The following is a 22,364-nucleotide window of genomic DNA, read 5'->3' as shown; positions in this document are numbered from 1 at the left end:
GAAATATGGAACTGTTTAAACGGAAAAGGGAATCCGGAGAGGCTGTTTTAGCTCATCACTGAGACTGTTATCTTCCTATTAGAAACGATGATGTACCACGTAACTGCTTAAATATTTATTTCATGTTTTGTATTAAAAGCACTTTAATTCCAGGTCAGCTTTCCCAAGTAATTCCTCTCTCTCCAGTGTTTCTCCCCCCAGCCCTTCCTCTCCCAGATGATTTCAGTTGTTCTAGACAGCTGAAATATCTGGGGAAACTTGAGCGGTCTGCTGCAGGAATGCATCAGAGCCAGGTGACAGGCGCAGGCCTGTTCTGCACAGAACCAGGGGCCATATGTACAAACACATTTTCCCATAGACACAGAATGGGTAAAACCCTTTGCTACATCTGTCCCCAGGTCACACACACTTTCTCTGTGTGACTCCACAAGCAGTGCCTGGCCTGCAGGCAGTGCAGCTCAAAAACAGTGACCACCAGTTACAGCTCCATGTTTCCGAGCTGTGGTGTCTGCAGCTCATGCACAAACTCGGACACTCTCAGAGGGTTTTTGAGATGATTTATTCTCTGTAGACAGTACCATTGAGTTTGGTAACATGTCTACAGCTCTCTTCTGCCCCTTTGCGCCCATTCACGACCCAGCTCTAGGTCGGAACCCAATGAATATTGACCTCACCATAGGTCACCAAGTTATCAAAAAGATGTCCAAGCTGAGAAGGGCACCAGGAGAGGGCTTTTGCCAAAAATATTGGGTTGGGAATCCTTGATGTGTGTTGTTTTGTTCATTACAAGAGGTATGCTGTTGAGTAGCTGAAAGTATCAAAGGATGAAACTGTCTGAAATATTTACTCTCATGCTGAGTCAACACCTTTTTGAATTGTTCTGAGGAATGATCACGGCCACTTGAATTATGCAGCAGGGGATGACTAAATTATGTGGCAGGGTTGGCTAAATTACAGGACAGAAAAAGGCACATTATGCAGCGCAATGCTGCAATTTTTGTGATAGTATTACTTCATTATTCTATCATTTTCAAACGCATTAACATTGTCAGGACACAGGTTTCACCATTTTAGTAGCAGTTTATCAACCAAAGACAGTGATAATCAATAGGAAGGTGACCAGTCAACCTTTGTGAAGGGCCTTTCACTCTGGCAACACGTGTCACTGTGTTGTAAGCAATTTCTGATCCGTTTGAGCCAGGAACATTTTTTTTTTTTAAATCTGCAAATTATGCAGCACATGGTGGTTTATATGTAAAATGCTGCAAATCCATAACTATGCGGAAAATGCTGCAGTTGCAAAGTCACATAATCCCACTGGCTCTTGGCATGACAAGCATCCAATGTGGACTTGGAACTGATATGTTAGGCTGCACATCAGATGTGGCTCTGGTGTTCTGAGGTTTATCAAGAAAAGTGGCCGGATATCATATTAATGCCAAAGAGAGATTCCATAAACGCCCTGCCAGCAATGAGAAATACTGATGCCAAAAAGTAATAGACAGACAGTACTAAAGTCTATAAACAATATTTAGGACACGAATTTTTTTTTCAGACAAAATGAAAATCAAACGTGCCCTAAAGCAGTTAGAAGATGCTTTATAAAGCCATCCAACTGAACCAATTGAAGATGCGCCAGATTTGACAGCAAAAAGTGAACTTTAAGCAGTCAGTGTTTTCTACATAATTGACGACTAGATGTGACTCCTGTATCTATACGTTTCTTTATCAGTTGTTTTGAGCCTTAGAACATGGGAAACGCTTTACGCCATAGAGCGCTGCTCCTGCCACTTGTGCATTGGGATATAGATGTGAGTTGTAGAATTAAATGGTAGCACACCTTAGCAATGTTCCCTCAGGGCTGTAGAGGAATGTTACAGATTCAAGAATTGCAATTCCTTTTTGGATTATGGCATGTTTGATAGCCATCAGACAGATTATCCCCAAAAGATGGGATGCCAGTCGGGGTACCCAGTGAAATGCACATGCGTTTGGGCTGAGAAACATTACTGTAGCATAGATTGTTTATTTCTCCTCTCCACAAAGATATCATTAAAAAATCTGAGATAAAAACAATGATTACTACATACCGCATTCATTGGCCTAGTGATGGGGTAAAGCACTGTTGCTTCCCCCTCTAGCATTTGATTCATCCCCGTTGCTGGGAGTGATGGAAACCGCCAGTGCCTGGAGAGTTGTTTAGTTGAGGATGATGGGAGATTTTATGTGGGTGTAGAATAGTATCTGGCACAATTCATGATAGTTTTCCAGCTCATTGCTGTCAATGGCCATGCATCAGCTCCTGTGTTTTGTGCACACAAATTTGTTTTGAATCTCCTGTTTCACGTGGGAGTCGGAAACTGAACAGCTGACTCCTTTTCTATTCACAGAAGCATCGGTTTCATTTTTTTTAAACTGGAAAATTGATACTTTTAAGAATCGCGTAATAAAGTACCAAAATGTGTTTTACTCCCAAAAACCCGGAGCTTGTCTGGAAGGTGTTAGTACACCGTGGAGTGCTGATGCAGTAACCTCTGTGGCCACGCGCAAGGTCAGGGGTGAGCGCCAAGGAGTCACGTGACCGGGGGATCAGATCCCCATCGTGGTAAAGATTACAAATGGCCTCGTGCCCATGGAACACGATGCCGGATTGATTTCTTGGCTTATCTTGTCTGCTGAGGCCCTGCGTTTGTAATATGAACTCTGGCCGGTAATCACTGCCTTCCATTACCAGGCAGAGGCATGGGATCTCCCTGTGTCCTACCCAAGATCAATTACAGGCACACTCCTGGTCTCTTGTGCGTCACATATGGAAATGCCCCACATTTAATCACATTGTCAGTATTGTTACATACTTCCTTGTACCATTTTGAACGGAAACCCTATAGGTTATGGTTTGTAACAATATCATTAGTGTCACAAACTGTGACAACTCTGATTCAGCATTTTTCTCAGAAACACTTAAGCTCCATTTAGCTTGAACTTTTTAAATTTGTGTAGTGCAGTGCTTAATTTGTGCTTGTTGTGTCCGGTGCTAAGCACCGGCACTTATTTTTGAGGGCCGGGGCTTGGTCTTCTGCTTCAAGCATTTGCTGCGAGCAGAACGCACATATGGGAAAGACGGAGGAAGGGGAAAACGAAAAAGCGTCACAAAGGGAGAAAGCAGAAAGCTGCAAGAGTGAGCTGAAGTGGCAGGGAGTGGCTTGATATGGATTGAAGAGGCCCGAGATGGCTTCAGGATTACGTCGCCTCAGTATTCTGTGTTCACACATTTAATTGCAACAGCCGTGGGTTTAAAAGGAGGGCTTTGAGCACCGGCACCTTTTTATTTACAAATTAAGCACTGGTGTAGTGTATGTATAACACTCAAGCTGCTTCAGAACGCTTTACCGGGGGATGTGGGATATAACGGGATATAATTGGTCGTCCCATTCTCGCACTTAAACATGAAGCACTGTATCCCCACAACACTTACTGCCCTACAAGTGACAAGACCTGCAGCACTCCAAATGAATCGTTTCCTCACCCTGCAAAAACAAACAGCTCTGGGAGAAAACTCTGCATACACAAGGTTCTGCTTCTGGAAGTCCCTATTGCACTGCCTCTGCAAAGAGCTAGAACTTATGATTTACGTAATTCAACAGCAGCTGCCTTTCCACATAATTATAGATTTAAAGCACTTGCCACACAATCCACCATTTGCTCCACAATTAACACAAACAAAGCACAAACAGATCAAAAGTTACCCGAATGTTGCAAAACAAGGTGCTGTGCAGTTTCAGATCATTTGGAAAGATAAACTATATGATGGATGACGATTGCAATACCCATGTGTTACAATGCTATTAATGAGGTTAAATGTTTCGCCCAGGCAACTGTTATGTTGAAATGACAAAACTGTGAAATGATATTGCTAGAGAATGTGACACTTTCTGACACATAATTTGCCTTTTCTTGCTGTAGAATATTGAAAACTCGCCACATAATTTCATCCTCCATTTCCGCATAATCCCAATGACCCTGTCTATGAGGTACCTCTAAAGCAGTGGTCTCCAAACTTTTAATGCCGCACCCCAGCCAGTTGAAAAATCTAAATCATTGGGCCCCCCTTCGTAATTTTTCACAAATATGTTATAAAGATGGCAATGTTTAAATATGCCTAGATGTATTTAAACATTGCAGTTAAGTACTGTTGCCATTTAAAAAATGCAATAACATGTTTCTGCTTAAAACAAAACACTGTTATCTGTGAAATGCTTCTTTTTGGCCAGACCCTGGCGCCCCCCCCGGGCTCACTTGAGGCCCCCCGCCCTCCAGTATGAAGACCCCTGCTCTAAAGGCTGACATCCTTTCTGTTCTACTCTGTCTGTGGTCTTTAATCAAAGAAATTGCCTACAATACTCAGCCCACGTCAACACTCAAATATATCCTAGCTAAATACAGAAACATTCATAATTTGAGGATAGATTTCTTGAAGGTCCCAAAGATTCAGGGATTACAAAGCTGGAAATTAGATGAACAGGCAGATAAGTGTATCTCGTATCCAAGGTGGGTTGTTGTGTACGGATTTCAAAATATATATTTTTTCCATTTCTGAGATCTTGTGGTATGAAATTCTCCTAGATGGGCTTTTTTAAGTGTCAGATATTGTGACCCTTTTTTTTCTCAGAGATGCTGAGTTTGTGAGTCCCAGCGGTTGGGCTCTTGCACATAGAGAAATAATTTGCACTTTATGGTAAGTTGATGAGCCATCCCAAGTTTTCTGGAACAGACTCTGTTTTTCACCATCTGTCCTGAGAAAATTCAGTAAATTTAGTTCATGTTTCTGTTTTAAGAGTTGGTCAAGACAGATGGGAGCAAGTTTTCATGTTTTTGTTTGTGAAGACATAGCAGTCCTTATCCGAAAAAAATGTGATTAACACTGATGATACTGTGTGTAAAATTTGCATATAATTACCCATAGTGTCTCATTGGCTGTGTTTTTTGCAACCCGCTGTCAAGTAAGTCAATGCGTGACGATGAGTTGATGCAAATTTGTAGTCTTATTTCTATGTTTGTGGAAAGTCCCCTATTTTTCTTGTTCAAAATATGGTCACCCTGCTTCGTGGAGCATTGACAGTTTGCTCAGGATGGTTGAGGAGAGGCATCTGAAGTACTGATAATGGTGGAAGAGCCTACAGGAGGCGGAAGTACCGCAATCATTGCTTTGTGTGCTAGACATATTCATTTGAAGTCAGAACATTTTATGGTTTATAATATGTTCTACATCATCAGCGGAGGTTTTCCACCAAAATAGATCCGTTTTAAATACTACTTGAGGAAAAAAAAAACTTTCATTGCTTGGTACGACGTCATCAATTATTTCTGAACATAGAGTTCTAAGGCATGTGCCACCTTCACAGATAACGTCTTTTGAAGAGGAGACGGTATTGCTATATGTAATTAGCAGTTGGTTTTCTCAATTCTTATAGGTGCTATTTCTGTACAATTAACATGCTAGGTGTTGGAGTTTCATCGGTGGGTCACGTGTGCTCGGACGGCTATTTCTACCACCTATTCTGACAAAACCAATTGAAGAAATGTACTTGTATGGAATACATTATATGTACTGGCGGGTAAAAACAAAACTATCCAGGCTGTTTGCAATCACCTGGATAAAAAGTATAGTTGAATTATTCAAAATGTGCTCGAGGAAAAGGAAAACAAAAGTGTGCTACAATCAGTGGAATGAAATCAGGCAGGTACTTGTCTGACTCCGCACGTATCCTTTTGAGTTTTAAGGCGATGACGGGTCCTTCTCGGCGTCCAATTTAGGATGAAATGAGGACACGCGGACGCGGTTCCGGTGATAGCATATTCTGCAATTAGGATGGAAGATTGGATTGAGACTGAGTTTGGCTACATCCCATTTTCTTTTTTGGCCCTACACAATTATTTATCGCACCCTTGTAGCTGCGGGGTGATAGGCGGGGAGCGCAAATTACACATTTCATTTCATGAGCACAAATAAGCAGTCACTTCTATTATGCTTGTAATATACATAGCTTCATCTTGCTCAAGCACATTGGGTGAACTGATTCATTTGTTTGCAGGCGCGGCCATACCCCCCCCCCCACCTTTTGCACCTCATGAAGAGTGCCGGTCAGGCTAAACAAAGGTCAGCCTTAAAGGCACTCTTCATGTTCAGGTCCGGCATGCATGATTTGCGCAGACTCCTGGCTGCCTGAGCTGAACTTTGCTGGGCTGAAGAGGTCACAGCTTCTGTGAGCTCGACCTCCTCAGCAAAGGTGCCTCGAGGCCCTCCCCCGGGTGACGAGGGAAGCGTCACTCATTGACTTTGACCTGGGCGCTTCAGGTTTAAGCCCTGAAGTGCCCAGGGCGAGTGTCAATCAGTGACACCTTGTCACAGAGTGTGGTGGGATCAGCAATCTCACTGACCCCATCCCACTCGGTGACGAAGTTGGGACAGCTTCCTTCCCTCATTGGCTGACCTAAGGTCAGCCAGCAAGGGAAGGCAGCAGTCCCAACTCTCCTGGGACCTCCGAGGCTGAAGGTAAGTGTGTGTGTGATCTTTTAAAATTAATGTTTGGTGCGTGCGTGTATTTTGAATGTTGATGAGTGTTGCTAATTGATATGCGTGCGTAAGTGTGTGTGCGACAGAATGAGCGTGAGTGTGCTTCCAGCCCGCTCAAAGACGTGTTAGGTTAAATTATATTCCGTCAATTAAGGCTTGTACATCTGGTGGGAACAACAAATTACTCTATTTAAACAATCTAGCAGTGGTCATGAATATGCCTAAAAACAGTCGACAAGTAACTTTACAGGGTCAAAACTTTGATAGATATCTATCAATTGCTCTTGTATGATTGCATATTTGGTATAATGGCCTCATTAGGAATCAGGCAGCCTGGCCACCGTATGACTTGCGTTGATGCATAAGTCACAGTCAGACTGTTTAGTTTACATTGCTCTACATTGTCAGTACAGATTTTCCACTAAAAGTCTTGACTTTATATACTACTGACATGCTAGACGGGGTGGAAGTCGCAAGTTCAGGCCAACCGTGTTGTAGCTCAGGTCGGATACAGGGACCAGGTTAATTCAGCTGAACAGTTAACTTCTAAAGCCAGGCAAGGAAGGTGCTGTTTGTGAAGGTGGGGGCCGCAAGGCAGAGGTTGTGAGCACAAGAAGCAGGTAGAGCGTTACAGACAGTTATTTGTGTACCACAAACAGCCAGTCATCGCTTGAGTTTTGCATTGGTTGATCTGACGGTCACCATCAGCACAAAGTGCAGGGCTTGCATTGCCAGTCATCACAGACAGGTGCTGTGGGTGCGATGAGCAGATCCCTCTGGAGCTTTGCATTAGTGTCATCGCGGATGATCGATTCTTGCCACAAATAAGTCACTTCATGGTCTCAAAGAGCCAAAAACTGCTGTATCTTCACCTTTTCTTCAGGGGCAGTTATCACTGGTTTCCGCCAAGGGTCCAGGGCCTTTCACCTCTTGGGATCAGCACTCGCTCCAGCAGAAGCCAGCGGCAGGGATCAGGCAGGTCCACTGGGTACTGGTCCGCCGGGCAGTTGCAAGGAGGCCCCTAGAAGCTTGTTGTGGCCCTGTAGCTCACACAGGGAGTCAGCCAGCAGAACTGTGGACTCAATCTGGGTAGCCTTGGTTCAAGGTAAGCAGGTCCAATCTTTCTTCTTCTGTCAGCAGAGCAGTCATTCTTCGGAATCTTCCACATGTCCTGGATTCTTCTGAGTGGTTCTGAAGGTCCTATTTTTATACCCGGTACCAGCCGTTTTGTGGGGAATTACATGACCTATCCCCAACACTGGTTCTGTTTATTCTTCCCCTTCCCCTGGTCCTAACTCCAAACTGTCCAGGTTGAAAAAGGCATAGACAGGCCTGGTGTCAGGTTCCTTTGGGTCAGCTGCAGAAGGGGCCCTACAAACTGTAACCAGGGCAGAGCACAACTCCTTTTTAGCCATCCTGGCAGGAAGACCTTCTCCACTCCTACCTAGGCTCCCTTTATCTCCAGGTCTGCAAGCAATACACATCCCACACCAGGAAAGCCTTTCATAGTGGTGTGACCTAGAACACTGGAAGGAAGACAGTTGGTTTGGGCAGAAAAAATGCCTACTTTTTAATAGTGGCATTTTCACAATTTTAACTTAAAACCTGACATTAGTGATGAAGAGGATTTTAAATTAAAATTAATTTCAGTGCAAACATCATTATCCTATCTGCTTCGAATCTGAGGTTAGCACCTATTATGTGTAATAAGACAAATCAGTTTAAGTTTATGGAAGAGATAGTCTTGCAACATTGAAAAAATACTTTAGAAGTTTTTTACTGCCAGGACACGTAACACCTAAACCCAAAGGCCCTATCTTTTAAATACAATGCTCCCTGCCTATAGGTGGTTAGGGCCTACCTGAGGGGTGACTTATAAGTATTAAAATGGAAGCATTAGGCCTGGCAAAATGGTTTATTTTGCCAGGTTGAAATTGCAGTTTAACACTGTAGTACAAGATGCAGCAGCAGGCCTGTGACAGGTTTCAAAAGATTACTTTAGTAGGTGGAACAATGGGTGTTGATGCCAACGGGTAGCTTTTAGTTTACGGGCCCTACGTACATGAAGTACCATGTACTAGGGACTTAAAAGTAAACAAATTTGCCAATTAGGTTCAGACTAGTTCGTCCATGTGTTAAGCAAAGTAAAGGATTGAAAGCAAACCATTTGAACGAATACCATGCCTTGGATGTCACGTCTGACAATATCCATAACCAAATGTACTTCTCATTTTTTGATAGTACTTGGCTCTCTGCTTCATATAAGCTTCTAATATCCTGATGATGACCCATTACTCGGTTGGGGTCAAAATGCTGTCAACATACATGGCAAATGGAAACCACTGGAATTAATGAATTGGCAGACTACAACCAATTGTTTAAGTGTTATCATCAATTGCCTACTCTTCCAGATCCATTGTCTGACTGTTCTTCGCATACACTATATTTTCTCTCTTGTTATTGATCACTGTGTGAGCACATTCACAAGCACTGAGCACCTTTTTATATAGCAGCAGATTTGGAGGATACTTGCAAAGTTTGTGTCTTTTCTCATCAATTGAATGCCTACTTTGATTGTGTTCTAAATTGTTCAAAGTTTCTTCACATGGGACTCTTGTTGTGGGCAGGTTGATTGCCCCTAGTTCCTGGTGATTGTAGGTTGTGGGAAGCCTCTGTTTTTGCAAGTATTTTGAGCCAAAGGCCTGTCACCCCTTTCCTGACTCTAAAGGTGCCAACTTACTAGCAGAAGTAAATTTCTTCTTGGTCATGCTTTACCCCGTAGTTTCTATTCTGGCAACTCAAGGGCTTTTCTAAAGTCACTTTTTCTCCTGGCACCCCAACATAACCTAAGGTGTTTGCCAAGTAACTATCTAGTAGCCTTCAGAAAAAGTATAGCCAGACAAGAAAATGAGGAATAGCAGAAAACTGAACCAAATGACATGTCCAGTCCTCCTACTCTCCACCGCTTGCTTAGCCAGCCTTGTCTCAGTTTCGAAGTAGCCTAGCAGGCTGTCGCGTTTTGCCACCTGCACCTCTTAAGGTGATGCGACCAAGCAGCAGATCATCACCAAGGTGGGATAGGCCACATAATTGAGCAGTTGAGTAAAGAAAGCTGGTGGAACCGCATCACCAGTGCCTCAATCCAAAAGTTCTTACGGGTCTCACAAGCCCCAAGGTGTAGGTGAGCCTCAACAAAACAAGCTCCCAGCAGCAAAGGTAGAGTCACAGGATCGGTGGATCAGCTGGCAGGTAAAAAAAACAGAAAACGCGGTGTAATCAGATCTTCTGGAGATGTTACAAAACGTGATGACTTGAAGGAGTTGAGGAGGAAAGAGAATCATCCATGATGTTCAAGAAGGTCAACCAGCAGCCATCTTTCCCCTCAATGAAACTTAAATAATTAATAAACCCACATTGTTTATTTTCATGCAACATGCCGACACTCACCCATAGGAAGAGGACAATTTCCCCCCCCCCCTCCCCCCCCCCCCCCCCGCTCCTCTCATTCCAGCCAGTGAGCGCCCTGGAACACTGCTGCTACATGCTGCTGGTATAAAAATAACCGTGACCCACACCGAGACATTGCATATAAAACTCATTTCAGCACAGGTGCGCTGCGGCCGCCTTATAGCAGCATTGTAGTGCTTGACAGGAATAAATCAAAATCCTATAATTGGTTTCAAGCTTATTCACAAACATCAAAGTTGCAAAATTTCCACCCAGGACCAGACTACTTGATTTACTAGCATAATGAAACGGAAAACATGCTGCTTGTGCCAACCACAATATAGTCCGGAACACATGAGCACAGGAAGTGGAGAATTCGGTGTTCTTTTTCTCTGTTGATGGATATTCATAGCTAGAACAATCCTCTTTAGATCTAGCTGAACATACTTCAGCTGTCTGTCAGACCCCGCGTCATCGCAACACACACAACACACAACTAACAGAAAGAGGCGTGGTGGTGGAGGGGAGAGGGGGGTCGAGACTCGTTTCAACTGATGCTAGGATAAAAAAGTTATCAGTTTTTGTTTGTGTTTGCTTTTGCACCAGCAGCACGTTTACCTTATCAATACATGCAAAAAGTTAATAGAGCCCCCCTATTAATAGAACCCCCTGTTTACTAATAGCAGGAAATGTAGTTGCAAAAACTGCACTTAAACTATAAAGCTGAGAAAAAAGTGCCAGCTGTGAGAATTTGTGGCTGGCAAAACACATAGGCACCTTGACAATGACAATACCCCATCCGCAGAGTGCACCAGGTGACGTCACTGCCATGAACGACACCGCAGAAGCAGCACAGGAATCAGGTGCTCTTCTAGTGCCGTAAGGCTAAATGATGGTGGACCCCTGCAGATTGTGATGAGGGGCCCACATGTCTCATATCTCACAGGTATTCTTTCGACTTAGGCTGAATGAGGGCTCCCTGAACGTGTGAGGGGTCCCCTAAGCTTTTAGAAGTCCATGTTTCATTGGGGCTGCAGGGGCCTGTGTTACGCCCTTGCGCTCCTCATGTACCCCACTGCCCACAGCTGACACTGCTGCCCGCTGTCCATAGTCCGGTGTGTTTGCTTCATATGAGGCTGCCACACAGACACTGCTAGACAATAACAGCAGGAAGCCGATGGCCTACTGATGTCCACTATGTTCCCATATTCCTGCACTAAATGAGTGTTCTATGAATGAGGGTGTATCTTTATTAACATTCCTTCCAACCCTTGCTCTTGATTTGTCTCCAAATGAAGGGGCGGAGATACTGAATAATAGATGAGTGGGGTCTGATTAAGCGCCTCTCATTTACAAATAAATATCCCAGCAGCCCCTGCTCATTCCTCCTGAGCAGAGGTCATGTGTCCCAAGTTGCCCGCAGCACCTTTATTACCAAGATGTCCAGTATCTCACCGTACTGCTGTGGTGACTTCATGAAACTCCTCTATGAAAATAAAGTGCTTGGTGTTAAGAGGTCACGTGCTCTAATTTAGGAGAGGGTCTGTGTGAAGTGGCTGTAGAATTGGTGTCTCCTTGTGCTGGCTCACCACTCCAGCCTCAGGCCCCACCCATGGGGCCCTTGACAGGCAGGTAGCTAGCTAGCTCCACCCTGTCTACCCTTTCACCGGTACAGAGGTAGAATGTCCTCATGAAGCAGCTGAAGAATAGGCCAGGCTGTCACTTCTGCTTCCCACACACCCAGCCACCTCACTGCCCACACCAGCCTGAAAGCAGGGAACATGCCACGGTGCCCTTGTACTAGACGATGTGCTGGAGCTGGATCCTCAGCTTCTGAACCAGCTCACACAGGTCATGCTGCTGCCTAGCAGACTTCACTGAGCCTTGTTATCTACACCATTGGTGGATTGTTTAGTCGAATGGAAAATAAATAATCATTGGCAAAGCCAATGAGTATGGCTCATGACTGAAAATGTAAGCCAGACCTATTGGCTTTGCCAGTGTTTGGCCTGTGTGTAATGAAGAGAACCATTAAGGTCAGATCCTCTCCAAACTGGTGCATTTGACTGCTCAGCCCGTTTGTGTGAGCCTGACTCTCAACTGATCCGTCCGTATGGCTAAACTGATTCTTTGTGTTAGACAAATGGGAGCTCTGGGGTAGCTTCCTAATAAATCCATGCATATTGCTAAATTGGTGCTTTATTAAAGTTGGATTCATTTTAGAGAGATCACCTCTGGAAAGCTGTCAACATAGCTAGACATTTTTTGTGTGAGAGACAATATGTAACTCTGTAGCCATCTTCTAACAAGACCAGTCCAGCGAGCTAGACTGACTGTGTGTACAGGTGGAAAGTCAGGAGGCAGCTCCTGTGCTGGTTAGTGAAAACTTTTGAAGATACATGTATGATCTGTAGAGTAAGCTCCTGTGCAGACCTACCAACACAACTAGACAGACCAGGGAGGGTATCCACCACTGTTTGGTGGCTGCCTTGCATCCGACAATCTGTAGGTCAGCCAATTAGGACGTTATTTAGAGTTTGGTGATGCAGGACATCCACTAAAAATTGGCAGATGTGGGTCAGAATTATTCTTTGTGAGAGCGTGAGCCCAAGTACTACTCCGCACTCTCTGCATATCCATAGGTCCGTGAATCCCAGTACGAGTTTAATGTGTTTTTAATTCAGTGCTTATTAATTGCTTTCCCTATGTACCAATATTGACCTACACTGACTCCTTGCGACAATATTTTTTCGACCACCTGCTGAATTTCTTTGGTGAGTCTGGACAGACATTGACTGTCAGAGAGAGATGGATGCTGCATGAGCAGACTTCTGCAGCTTGACTTCTATGTAATGTTAGCAGAACAATATAATAGGTTCAGAACTTTACTTAGAGTTTTGCAGATGCAGGACATCCACGCAAAGGTGGTGGATGTCTTGTCTACTCTACTTAGAATGTGTAGGGCTTTTGTGCACTCTTCATAAAGCAAACAGAGCATCCTAGCCTATTTCGTGGATGGCCTTCATATGCCAATCTTTAAATAAAGCCCCCAGGGTCCTTAGGACATTGGTGAGAGTTTCGTGGAGTGCGACGTCTGTTAAAAAGTGACAGATGGACTGTCCAGCACATTGCAAGTGCATTGATGTAATTGTCCCTCTATATTTGGTAGGCGGGGTTGGGGAGGGGGCTTCCACCACTTGTTGGTGTTTCTCTTGCATCCGGAAAACTGCAAGTAAAGCCAGAAGTTATTCCGAGTTTGGTGATGCAGGACAGCCACAAAAAATTGGCAAATATCCCATCTGCCCTACACTTCAAAAAGAGCAAACAGGAATCCCAACAAATATTGGCAGATGACCCATATCCACCAATCTCTAAATAATCCCTTTAGGCATGTAAAAATACATGCCCAGAATGACCCAAAAATGATGAGTGGGTGGTCAAACCCTCTTACTCTAACCTTGGAGACACTGCCCATTCTCACACATCACACTGTAACCTACGAGTGTGCACGTTGAGTTGCCATTCGAGAAAATTCAGCTTGAGACATGACCAAAAAAGTGCCCATTTCTTTTTCCATTGATCTGGCACAAGTTCATCTCTTCGTGGCAGGTGTTTTAAGGACAATTCCTTCTTTTAAAAAAGTGATAACTGAGAGGCCTGTGGTTGTTAATGAAAATCACAGAACCTCAGGAGTGAAATATCACATTATTTTCAATCTTTGCAATTTAAATGACAGATACATTATGTCTCCCTTAAAGAGAAGGTTTAAGGTATCTCTCTTGCACTGGGGGGACTATCACAAATGGAATCGTTTCGCTATCCTGTTGAGAAAAACATGTCTCTTTAACGCACACGTTTGTGTACATGATAAGGTTGTAAATAAACTGCGCGTGGATGTTGACCGTCCCACCGTTAGATTAATTGTTTGTAGACTTTTAAAAATCTGCTCTACTTGAATACACCCCTGAACTCCTCGGTTCCACCTTAAGCAGGTAGAGTGAGTGACAAGTGTGGCACGCGCAGAGGGTAGGAGTGCGCCTTCCACTGGTCGCCGGCACCAGTTAGTAGCACTGCTGCCTGCGCGCGAGGCTGCACTCTGGTGACTTGGACCAGGATGGGATGCGAAGAGGCAGCGTGCGCGCGAGCCTGTGCAGCATGACTTCCAGGCGGCGATGAACGAGGAGTGCGTCCGCCAAGTGCCGCTTCTTTCATTCAAGCCCCTCGGCGCGTGGATGACGCTGCGGGGCTGAGCTCTGAAGGCGAGGCGCTACTGCGAGGACCGCGCTCGAGGGAGTCCTGGAAGCAGAGCCCGGCGTACCCAATCCTGTTCCGCTGCTGCTCTGGTGAGTGAGTGTGTGCCCCGTGCGGTGCTGCCCCGCTGGCTGTGGAGCTACCTGGCTGAGGGTCTTCCGTAGTCACTCAGACCTGCCTGCACGCCCTGCGGAAATACCTCTCAGATGTGTTAGCGGTTGAAGTTTCTCTCTGTGTTATCCCTGGGACCTGGCTGTCACTAAAGCATCCCTGAGTCCCCAAACCTCCCGCCCCAGTCGACCGCGAGTGAACCTTCCAAGCGGCGAGATCAGAGGGACAAAATGCACAGGGCGCTGGGGGAGCGCAAAGCCTTTGATGTGCATCACATCTGCATTCTAACCCCAAGTGCGAGGCACAGCGCGCAGCTCACACAAAGGCTTGTGCATTATTTATAGCGCTGAGGATAGTAATGGCTTGGATGTTCAGAGGTAACACTGCAGGGGCATGCGGCAGGCCAGGGCCGAGGACCCCAAAATAATCTAACGGTCCCATACGACATAAGTCATGCTAGCTACAAGATGAGCAGCACGTGTGCTTTCACTATAAATTCTAGGGGCTGGATAGTCGGAGGTCTTCTTAGAAAGTTCTTCTGTATGCCGCGCGGCGGTCATTCTCAGTGGGGTCCTTTCTTGGTCCTGATGTTGTTTATAAAGAGGTCTCTTTCTCACCGAGACAGTGAGATGCTCTCGCGCCTCACTTTTGTCTGTACACCAGCCACCTTGAGCATATCGTGCCAGGCTGATAGAACATCATCGAGGGAGTAGCAAAGATGTCTTCACGGAAACAGAACAGCTCCCTTCAGCAGATAGAGGCTGTCTGAAATACTTATTTAGATGAACTAGTAGATGTGCTCAATAAAACAGAGCAACCTCAGCTTCTTATGGTTCTCAAAATTGTGTAACAATGTTAAAAGTAGGCGATAAATGAGATTACCTTTCCTGGTTAAGTCATGATTTACACTTAGGATTCGCTAATGATACACTACCCTGCACCGTGTTTCTAAGATCCCTTCTTAGAACTGAGAAAGTGTACATTGGGATCTCTAATTCAGTTTAGTAATTCCACATTAATACTAGGGGTGGGTGAAATTTTCAGTTTTTCCTGCGATATTAGCAGAATTTTGACAACCGTGCGTTACTTTTGTGATGCAGGGTTCTGGACAAATTCCACCAATCACCTTGTGTCAAAATTTGTTCTTGTGAGCGGCTCCAACACAGTAAGTTGGTGAGTGACATCTGGCATCCCCCGTGTGATTTTCGATCATTAGGAGGACATCTGTTGAGATTTTTCCAACGCTGGCGGTCGCAACTGTTTGCAGTCTAAAGGCTGGCGCTTGAGTAGAAAATCTACTTGAGCGGCAACAAAATCAACTTGAGCAGCTGCTCTCTCTGGCTCGTCGCATGGTGCCATTTGCGCTGATTTTTCAGAGCAGAATGTGCTCGCGGTGTAAAATCACAGTGCGAGCAGTGGGATGCGCCTATTTCTGCCCCTTGGTGGAACTTTGCAGAATCTCGGGGAATTTTATTGTAACTCCACTCCATCCATGGAGTCAAATTCTGTGAGTTCCACTCACTCCTTATTTATGCATCTTAAACCAAGTGGGTTTAGAATTCCTGGTGCCTGCTGCTTGTAATAGTAATTCACATTTAAGATTGAGCAGTCAAAGCATGAAGTTTAATTTCCATCTGTAAATCAGTGAAAGACAAATAGTTTAGACTAGTCATAGAAAAACAAACGTTTTTATGATTCAAGAGCCTACTGCATTGCAGGGCTTCGAGTCCTTTTTTATTTTGCCTGTATTTGAATACATTGATCACAACCTGCCTGTTGTGTCTTCTTACTTTAAAAAAAAGTTTCAAACCCATGCAAGGCTTTATCAAAGAGAGGTATTAAATCACTATATAAATGGAGAAGAACTGTAGGCGTTGCTTCTCATATTGTTAAACGTCCTTTATATACATTTAGCTTAACATGTATTTGTTAAACACTTGTTCATGCAAAATAACATTTTGCCACTGAAATAGATGTTTATTGTTACTCAACTTTGTGGCACTCATCATATCAACCTCAAAAGGATGAGTATACCCAGTCACGGCTCATGCTGCATGGAAGGGGCGGGGTGGCGCAGCGATGGAGGTGGGCGGGCTTGGGTAAAAATTAAATAAAAACAAAATATATAAAAAAACACTTACCTCACTCTGCGCCACTCCGCCCTCCCTCATCGCTCCAGGAAGGCACAGGCTCGTAGCCTGCCCTGCGCCAATCCTGATGCTGCTCAGAGCAGGGTCAGGATTGGCTGGAAGAGCCATGGCTGGGCGCTCCCAGGCAGACTGGGAGCCTGTGCAGGCTCTCTCCTGGAGAGAGCCCTGTGCGATGTGTGTTTGGCCGGTCGGAAACGGCCGGCCAACCACACATGCGCTCTGAGGGGGAGTGCACACAGCAATCCCCCTCGTCCACACCACCCTGTGGCTCCGCCCCTTTCACAGCAAAGGATAATAAACACAGTTTATTATCCTTTTATATGAAAGTTTTTGCAGCTGCCGCGACACTCCTCCGCCCAAATGGAGGAGCCGCCCCTGAGAATACCAGCCAGTATTCAAACCTGTAAGGAAGTCAAACAAAGATCCCTACAATGGCGGCATTAATCCAATGAGCCAGATGGCCTGTGATAATCTGATACATGTTTCTTATAATGGTGAACTTTTCCTTTTAATGACTTTTCAATCTCTTTAATATCCTGTGGTGACTCTTCCTTTGCTTAAAGAACAAAAGTCATTGACTCACAATAAGGAAAAAAAAAACAAGAGATCTAGTCCTGTATACATACATTTTAATCCTAACATAACAGCATTTCTACCTCTTTGAAGCCTGGCTAACATTAAATATGCTGTATGTTAAAAGTGTGATCTTATAATATAATGAGAAGATACATCAATCACGAACAGAAATTTGATCCTTAAAAATTCAAATTGAGATCAAGGGCCATATGTACTAAAGCATTTTCCCTTAGACACAAAATGGGTAAAATCATTTGGTACATCTGGCCCCAAGTGTTTTAAGGTATCTAAGATCTAGTCTATGAAAGCCACTGTCTGGCCACTGACCAATGAAAGGTGCCATTTTCATTTCACCAGCCCATGGGAGAGGAGAAAGGGTGCCTGTAAAATGACCCTGAAAATACAAAAGGTTGAATAGGTTGTGAATGACCGTTGAAGCTTGTCTCTTCCACGTGTTGGTCTTTGCTTGACAAGCGTACTGATAAATGCATGTTTTATTGTACAAGTAATTATAGATTGTGGAAGCTCCCAAAAATAAAACATGATGAAGCTAGTCCTTTAAATTGGTTCTCAGTGGTTATCAGTCTGGGGCAGAGCCAGAATGTAGGGAAAGAAGATAATTTCTTTTTTTTTTTTCTTGAAACTGCTCTCCGACCAGCATGTGGATTCAGGAGTCTAGAAAGGAAGAAATGTTCTTGGACTCCCTTGACCTGCCTCACCACTTCACAAGATCGGGCATTAGTAGAAGTAGAAGGACCGCCCAGCCCAAGCACATTTTGTATCCATGAGGCAGCCTTACTAGGTTCTCAGTGCAGGCAGTGGGTCAGTTACCTTGCAGGTTCAACAAATCTTAAAAGCCCTCAGGACATTTTACGCAAGGCAAGTTGTTTATTTAAACCATATTAATCGTTTTTAAGTTAAAAAAGTCAAGTCCTCCAAAGGTAGGGAGTCAAAGATGTCCTCAGAACGCATTGTGCTCAAGATATGACTTCCAGAGTTGGAACCTCAGGAATATTGTTCATTATTCTATCTAACCATGTATGAAGTGAGCTTTCACCCAAAGGCTATCCTGGTGCTAAGTGGAGAGAAACTGAAAGTACACAATGAAAAATAGAAATATCAAATGTTCAATAATAAGGTTTTCAAAGATTTATGAAAAGAAAGATTGTCGTCAATCAGTCAGGAAGCGAGAGGGAGAGAATTCAAGAGTTTGGCTGCCAGATAACAAAAGAATAGGCCTCCAAGTTGAGAGAAGTGCCAGGGAGAGTAAATGGAGGAAGAAGGAATGTAGTAGGCGAGAAAGAGAGGGTTTGCACTGGAGGAAGAAAGTGCCCTAAGGAAGCACGAACAAGACAAAAAGACTTGAAAGTAATGAGTTTAGAAACTAGGGGACAGTGAAGCAAAAACAGGTGAGATAAGAGATGAGCATGCTGGAGGAGTTGAAAGATAAAGGAATGAGCTGATGCAGGAAGGTACAATTTGAGAAGTTACAGATATGGGCACAACATGGGTCCAGAAGAGATCCTGATTTTGTAGAAAATAGACATTGAGCCATACGATCGCGGGTAAGAAGAGACAAATGAGGGAGACATGGGAGAGATCATCGCCAATGAGGAAAACAGAAAAACAAGAGGGTGAAGGAAGAGATTGAAAGCTTGAAAGGGGGGCATGAGAGAACTGCAGACCTTCAAAACTTTTTTCATGGAACAAGTAAGAGTGAAAAAAGTGAGAGAGTCACAAAGAGGATTGTTTTTAGATCCTGGGTGAAACAGGGAGCAGAGGGAATTCGACTTTGGCAGCAGGAAGATATAAGATAAATCACCTTTTCAAGTAAGTAACCCTCAGGAGTTGGTATTATTTGTAGCGTCAGAGGGGAAATGTTAGTTTTATAGTTTGGCGTGATGTAATGGTTGAAGATGGAACTGCTCAGCCGCTAGAGACTCTTTGAAAATGGCAGTGAGGACAATGCGAGGTCTGGTGCAGAAGCGTTATGAGTTCATGTCTCACTGATAAGGAGGAGATCTACACCTGGATGACATCGAAAGTATCCAAACTATGGGGCATATTTACTAAAATTAGAGCAATGCAGTACAGCAACCAAAGTAACTGTGCTGTATTGTGCTGAGGGAGAGAGCATCGCAGAGCCATACCTACTTAGATATGGTGCTGCTTCTCCCTTTCCCAGCACTGATACACAGACTGCCTGGCACCTTGCACCATACTGTAAAGGTGTGTGTGTGTGTGAGAGAGACATCTATCATGGGTTTTGTACTTGAAGAATGATGGATGTCCCACCTACCAGTACAAAATACTATGCTTAAACTAACTACACAGTGCATAAACCTGCAATGGGATAAAAGTTAGGAGAAATAAAAAGTGTTGATAGATCTGCCCTGTTTGCTAGAAGAGTGGGGAATAATTACCATACATACTAACTAGGGGTGTCTGGGAGACGCAAACTATGTGACTTATTTAACAAGGAACTAAGCATAGAGGCAGAGGCAGAGGAAGGGGCTTCTGTAAAGGGAGATGACTTTGAATAAAGCGCTAAGAACGAGGCATAGGAGTAGCCGATCCACGAGCTGCTTACCGTGGGCTCTGATGTGCATGTGGCAGTGTGGTTGGCTCTGTGCGCAGGCGGTGCATGGGTGGGCACATGGTGTGCTGCTGGAGCACCTGATGTTTGAGTCTTTGCGTGTCTGTCCTACACTTTGGACAAAGAGAGGTAGATATCGGGGCAAACTGCGCGAGATGGAGCCACAAAAGAAAGAGTGGGGAGATTTAACCTTGCGGTTTGAGCTGCTGACTTTGGAATTGGAGAACGTGGTTGTTCATCTTTCTGTGGTTCTGGGCAACTCACTTAACCTCTCCGGGCTTTAAAAAAATGTGTAGCATCTGGTTCACATGTGAAGAACTTTAATAACTAAGGGACAAGCTCACTCTGTATAAAGCTGCAAAAAGACAAATCTGCTGGACCAAAAGAAAGAGTAATTGGAGCCCAGTGTCTTCTGTACAGTGAGACTGAGCACTCCCTTGAGCATACTCAAACAAGATTATTTAGAAAAACAGGGTATATTAAAACAAGAAACTAAGCATGAAACACCAAAATAAATCCCACACAAACGCAAGCAGTAGCTAACATTAAAGTAATAAAACCTTGAACTGGACACTGGGGCCACACTCCCCAACGATACAAAGAACTTAAAAGGGTGTAAAGTAATTTAAAACCATAATCGATCTCTGGTCTTACCAGCAAAAAAGTTTGTGATATGACATCAGCGGTGTTATAAAGTACCTGCAGACAGGGGCATAGCTTCAGTGGGGGTGTTTGGGGTGTTACACCCCCACAATAAATATGTAAATACATTTTCTGATAAATAGTTAAGTACAGGAGTTTTCAGCTGGGTATGGAGATTGTCTGTTGGATTTCACAATGCATTTTTCCAGACACAAAGACAAAAACACACATGCACATTCTCTCCCTCTCTCTATTTTGCAAGTCTTCAAAAATGTTGGTTATTTTACCAGATATTGTGCTTTCTCTCATTTAATACTCCTATTAACCCCTGTTCCTCTCCCTTTCCACTGCCCCTTAAGCCCCCCCCATGTGCCCTGCTTGTCGTGTACTGTATTTTAACATTATGCCAATGTGATTGGAGGAAAATCTGACACTCACACCTGCTATCTTATTGAGCAAGCTACGCCCCTGCCTGCGGATTGGTCAAAGTGAGGCGGCTGGGAGGGGTTAACTGCTTGGGCCTTGTTTTTCCTTCTTATATCTACCATCGAGCCCCACCTCCCACACACCAGTGCCTGTGTCTAGTTTGGGCCTCGTACAAATCACATTGGTTCTTCTACCTTCTGTTTTGCAATTATAAATCCCTGGCTCCCCACTTAAAAACAGGCTTCTATTTTCTGTCAATGATGTCATTTACTCCTGCCTTTCATAGGCATGAAGTCTTTTGGAGGATTTTATTCACGAAAAAATGAAAGGCTGCTCTGTCCACCCTGTTTAGAGTGTGTAATGTATGCACATTAATCAGGGTGGTTGGGACATTGGTAAATTTTTGTCAGATGTCCCGGATCCACCAAACTCTAAATAAACCCCTTAGTCTTTCCAAAAAGTGGAATGGTGGAATGGTTTCAACATTTTAAATCGTGGAATTTCATGACTTCTTTTTCCAAAAAGTTACCTGAAGCTCTGCAGACTCCCCTCCTCTCTACCATTTTGTATTCCACGACTGCTCCGGGTATCATTCTTACCTTCAAATGGGCCTTAGGGATACCTGGCTCTCAGCCGTGGCCCGCCCTTTAGGGCAGAGGGGCCACGCCCCCCCACCTTTTGCCCCTCATGAAGAGTGGCTGTCAGGCTGAGCAAAGGTCAGCCTGACAGACACTCTTCATGTTCAGTTCAGGATTCCAGGAAGCAAAAGACATGTGCGATTTGCGCAGACTCCTGGCTGCCTGAGCTGAACTTTGCTGGGCTGAAGAGGTCACAACTCCTATGGGCATGCCCTCCTCAGCTCAGCAAAGGTGCTTTGAGGGCCTTCCCCTCGGTGACGAGAGGGGGAGCGTCACCCATTGACTCCGATCTGGGCACTTCAGGTTTACGCCCTGAAGCGCCCAGGGAGAGTGTCAATCAGTGACACCTTGTCACAGAGTGAGGTGGGGTCAGAAGTCTCACTGACCCCATCCCACTCTGTGACGAAGTTGGGACTGCTGCCTTCCCTCATTGGATGACCTAAGATCAGCCAGTGAGGGAAGACAGCAGTCCCAGCCCTCTTGGGACCTCCGAGCTGGGGGGGGAGGGTGTTTTTTTAAAAATGAATGTTTGGTGCATGCATGTATGTTTGAATATTTGATGAATGGATGTGTGTTCGTGTGTGAATGAATGAAAGTGTGAGTGTGCTTCCCGCTCCCATCCCTCCTAAAATTACCGTCCGCCACTGCTCGCTCTACTTATGTGTTTCCCAGGGAGAAGATCACTCCCACGGACTCTACTCCGAAGGACAGTCATAAAACAAATGTCTGTTGTGCTTAGTATAGGAAGCGCTGTTGGACTGCGGCTGGAGTATGCAAGCAAAATAAATTGCCTAGCACGAAGCACCACAAATGTTAAATTTACTAGAACTAATGAACTGATGTGTGCCAACAGCATTCAAAAGTCCGTGTGTTTTCTCAAACGCAAAATCTGTACCTGGGAAAATCGAAACAATTGCACCCCACGCTGCGGTGACGGCCTAAGACCCGGTTGC

General features: G+C 44.5%; 1 protein-coding gene across 4 annotated transcripts in view; it reads left to right on the top strand.

The window, feature by feature from the left end:
- The window catches only part of LOC138249824 (disks large homolog 2), a 3,298,389-nt gene that overhangs the window by 2,536,589 nt on the left and 739,436 nt on the right, over positions 1 to 22,364 (top strand). For 2 of the 4 annotated variants that reach the window (XM_069203950.1, XM_069203949.1), the window contains exon 1: positions 14,058 to 14,364. The exons of the other annotated variants lie outside the window; for them this stretch is intronic. The gene's annotated coding sequence lies outside the window, so the exon portion shown is untranslated. Of the gene's footprint in view, positions 1 to 14,057; positions 14,365 to 22,364 lie in introns of those variants that run through there. 4 annotated transcript variants of the gene reach the window in all.

This window comes from Pleurodeles waltl, chromosome 8 (assembly GCF_031143425.1).
Source record: "Pleurodeles waltl isolate 20211129_DDA chromosome 8, aPleWal1.hap1.20221129, whole genome shotgun sequence".
In the NCBI taxonomy this organism is placed as follows: domain Eukaryota; kingdom Metazoa; phylum Chordata; class Amphibia; order Caudata; family Salamandridae; genus Pleurodeles; species Pleurodeles waltl.
This window is presented reverse-complemented; position numbering and strand designations above follow the sequence as displayed.